Here is a 4,880-nt window from a genome sequence, read left to right as displayed (position 1 = left end):
ATCTCTTCCCCCGCTTCGAGGCCTTGGTCTTCGGGTTTTCGGAGGCGGTCCTCTTCTCCCCTTGGAAGGAGGGATTCTCGATTCCCCCTTTCTCCAAAGCCTCCTTGGTAGAGGCGGTGGTGTCCCTGTTCTCCCCTTCACCTTCCTCTGAAGGCGCAACCTTCAGCATCCTGACCAGCACGGGATCCGGCACGGTCTCCGGGAGGGGGGCCGAACACCATATCAGTTTCGCTTGCGCTATCCACTCCTATTCAAGAGACGATGGGTTAAAAGGCAAATTCAAGAAGGCGTAAACAAGCGGTGTGTTCAGACGCAGGGCCACTTACCTGAGTATCCGGGCGAGCAGCTTAGGCCGGAATCCTCGGTCAATTCTGGACACATCTCTTGTGATCCAAAGAACAATTTGTACATCTTCATGGGTGTCGTACCCATGAAGTGTTGGAGAGCTCGCGGCCCCTCGGGATTGAACTCCCATAGACGGAGGGGGTGACGCTTGCAGGGCAGGAGGCGCCGAATCAGCATAACCTGCATCACTATGACCAGATTGATCTCCCTCTCCTGGAGGTCTCGAATCCGGCCCTGCAATAGGGGTACGTCCTTTGACGGCCCCCAGTTGAGCCCTTGGCTGACCCATGACATCAGCCGCTGTGGAGGTCCCGAGCGGAAGATGGGCGGCGGCTTCTGCCTGCTGCCCCTGGGAGCGGTTATATAGAACCACTCCTGCTGCCACAAGCCGAGCTCATCCTGGAAAGAGCCCTCGGGCCATGGAGCGTCGGCCCTTTTGCTTACAACCGCCCCGCCGCACTCTGCTTGACGCCCTTCGATCATCTTCGGCTCCACGTCGAAGGTCTTAAGCCACAAGCCGAAATGAGGGATAATGCAGAGGAAGGCTTCACAGACGACAATGAATGATGAGATATGGAGGATGGACTCCGGAGCCAAGTCATGGAATTCCAACCCATAGTAGAACATGATCCCTCTCACAAAAGGATCCATTGGGAAGCCTAAACCCCGACGGAGGTGGGACACAAACACGACATTTTCGCCGGGCTCGGGGGTGGGAATGACTTGCCCTTTGGCGGGCAACCTATGCGAAATCTCGTAAGTCAGGTACTTGGCTTCTCGCAGCTTTAGCACGTCCTCTTCCGTGATGGAGGAGGGCATCCACCAGCCCTGTAGGTCAGAGCCGGACATTGTTGAAGGTCCGAAGCGCTCGAATCTGGGGCTCTGGGTGTTGGAGCTCGGGGCGAGGAGTAGATTCGATTGACGATTGAAGAAAAGAAATGAGCCTTGGTCCCATTATAAAGAGGGAGAATACCAAGAGCCGTCCCCGTGACCATTCGGGACTCGCCTCCGATAGAGGGGGCGTGGCAACGGGCGCGGTTGGGTTACCCACGTCCGTATTGATGGGAATCCCGGAATAAGGGGAACACGATCTCTGCTTCGACAAGACGTGCCAAGGAAACCGCTTCGCTAAATGCGCTGACGTGGTATAATAAAAAACGATTCAAGTAAAGGCTTGGTAGTGGTATGATGTCATGCCACAAAATACGTCAGCAGATTGAACTTGTGTACATATTATTCTCTCTACGGTGGAATGTGGAATTTATTTTGCAGAGCCGGACACTATCCTGGTGTTCACAATCTTCTATAAATTATTCGGAGGAGGAACCCGCCTTGCAATGCCGAACAATATGCGCGCCGAACTCATCGTCATTGAAGCCTGGTTCAGGGGCTACTGAGGGAGTCCTGGACTAGGGGGTGTCCGGATAGCCGGACTATCATCATCGGCCGGACTCCAAGACTATGAAGATACAAGATTGAAGACTTCGTCCTGTGTCCGGATGGGACTTTCCTTGGCGTGGAAGGCAAGCTTGGCGATACGGATATGTAGATCTCCTACCATTGTAACCGACTCTGTGTAACCCTAGCCCTCTCTGGTGCCTATATAAATCGTAGGGTTTTAGTCCGTAGGACACACAACCATTACAACAATCATACCATAGGCTAGCTTCTAGGGCTTAGCCTCCTTGATCTCGTGGTAGATCCACTCTTGTACTACCCATATCATCAATATCAATCAAGCAGGAGTAGGGTTTTACCTCCATCGAGAGGGCCCGAACCTGGGTAAAAACATTGTGTCCCTTGTCTCCTGTTACCATCCCCCTAGACGCAAAGTTCGGGACCCCCTACCCGAGATCCACCGGTTTTGACACCGACAGCGGGGTTATGTCCAAGAATATGCATTTTCATCTTATGCTTCCAACTAGCAAAATTAGTACCATCAAAGTAAGGACCTATACGGTGGTAATTCCCTCGCTACACACCATACTCTCCTAGGTTGCGAAACCAAGGCTATGATCACCAAAAGCTATGGAAATCAAGGCAAATGGAGACCAAAGCTCTGATACCAATTGTAGGATCGAAAGTATGTCTAGAGGGGGTTGATTAGACTACTTGACCAAAAAAACTTAACCTTTTCCCAATTTTAGTTCTTGGCAGATTTTAACAACTTAGCACAAGTCAAGCAATCTTAACACAATTCAAGCAAACATGCAAAGAGTATATGAGCAGCGGAAGGTAAAGCATGCAACTTGCAAGAAGGTAAAGGGAAGGGTTTGGAGAGTGCAAACGCAATAGGATACATGGATGTTTTTGTCATGGTTCTGATAGGTGGTGCTATCGTACATCCACGTTGATGGAGACTTCAACCCACGAAGGGTAACGGCTGCGCGAGTCTAGTAGGGCTCCACCCACGAAGGGTCCATAAAGAAGCAACCTTGTCTATCCCATCATGGCCATCGCCCACGAAGGACTTGCCTCACTAGGGTAGATCTTCACGAGGTAGGCGATCTCCTTGCCCTTACAAACTCCTTGGTTTACTCCACAATCTTGTCGGAGGCTCCCAAGTGACACCTAACCAATCTAGGAGACACCACTCTCCAAAAGGTAATAGATGGTGTGTTGATGATGAACTCCTTGCTCTTCTGCTTCAAATGATAGTCTCCCCAACACTCAACTCACTCTCATAGGATGGAATTTGGTGGAAAGATGATTTGAGTGGAAAGCAACTTGGGGAAGGCTAGAGATCAAGATTCATATGGTTGGATTGGAATGTCTTGGTCTCAACACATGAGTAGGTGGCTCTCTCTCAGAAAATGGGTAGTGGAAGTGTAGGCATGTTCTGATGGCTTTCCTCACGAATTAGGAGAGGGTGGGGGTATATATAGCCTCCACACAAAATCTAACCATTACACACATTATACCAAACTCGGTGGGACTGAATCAGAAAACTTGGTCGGACCGATTTAGTACATATGTGACCATTAGGCAATTTCGGTGGGACCGACATGTCATCTCAGTGTGACAGATATCATTAGGGTTAGGGCATAACGTAATCTCGGTTAGACCGATTACTTAAACTCGGTTGGACCGACTTTGGTAATAAGCTAACAGAGAGTTGGTCAGGCAAACTCGGTTGGACCGATTCGCTCGTCTCGGTGGGACCAAAGCGTTACGAAAAGGAAACATGGAGTTTGCATTGCAGACTCGGTGGGACCGATCGCTCATCTCGGTTCGACCGAAATGTTACGAAGGGAAACAGAGAGTTTGCAACCCCATCTCGGTGAGACCAAGATCCCTATGGTGAGACCAAAAAGACTAGGGTTTCCGGAAATGGCTATGTCAAATGAACTCGGTGGCGCCGGATGAATCAAATTGGTGGGGCCGAGTTTGACTTTTGGTTTGGGACATATGTGGATATGAGAAAGTGGTTGAGGGTTTTTGGAGCATATCACTAAGCACTTTGAGCAAGCAAGCCATTAAGCAACAACTCATCCCCTTTTAATAGTATTGGCTTTCCTACAGACTCAAGGTGATCTTGGATCACTAAAATAGAAAATGTAGAGTCTTGGACTTTAAAGCTTGAGCCAATTCTTTTCTCCTTAGCATTTTGAGGGGTCCACATTCCTTATCCGTGCCATGCCAATCACTGAACTTTCCTGAAATATTTATCTTGTAATGGCATTAGCTCAAAGAGCTATATGTTGTTAATCATTACAAAAACCACCCAGGGATAGTTGCACTTTCATGTAGTTTGCATTATAGTTGTAGAGTTATGGCTCGCCGTTCCATCTTTGCTATTGAAATTGATTGACTGTTATTTATATGGTAGAATTTTTTACGATTGAGAGGATTTTCCTCTAAGAGTGCCAAGAAGGATTTTTTGTCCTTTCGCATGCTTGCAATGCTGTCCTACTAATGCTATGGATGACGAAACTTATGTCCTTCGATCGAAAAGTCTAAGAATTACATTACGGTCTGCTTGCTTCCGAGAAACCTAAACTTCAAAATGTTTGGGATAGTTATGTGATATTCTTGGAGCTGAAAAATGTTTTCAAAAACAAAGATAGTTTAAAATATATATGATATCTAAATAAGTGTTTTTTTGCAAGTTCTAAGTGAAGCATTCAGCCACGTTTAAGATTAAAAAGTGTAAGATCCAAAGAACACTAGTCATGAGTTGATGGTGAGAACATAAAGAGAAAGAACAAAACCAAAGGGTGTAATGAGACTTACATGCCTAGGGAAATTTGGGGCTCGCGCTACTCTTAAAAGTTAGATGATTCTCCTGTTGAGTGGGAGAAATATTGAAACTATAAGAAGTTTAGAGGCGGAAAGGAAAGAAGACTGGAATGTCTGACTCAGGTATGAATGTCATACAAGTTATAAGAGGTATAGAAAGTCGGTCAAGTAAAGTATGATTCCTGAGAATTGTGATTAAATTGTTAAACACTAAAATTATTCAGGAATTCTGGTTAAAAGTTGATCGCAAGGATGCCGACTCAATTGCATATTCTTGCGAATTGATGTAAGAATTA

The sequence above is a fragment of the Triticum dicoccoides genome, chromosome 2B (genome assembly GCF_002162155.2).
Source record: "Triticum dicoccoides isolate Atlit2015 ecotype Zavitan chromosome 2B, WEW_v2.0, whole genome shotgun sequence".
NCBI classification, from domain to species: domain Eukaryota; kingdom Viridiplantae; phylum Streptophyta; class Magnoliopsida; order Poales; family Poaceae; genus Triticum; species Triticum dicoccoides.
This window is presented reverse-complemented; position numbering follows the sequence as displayed.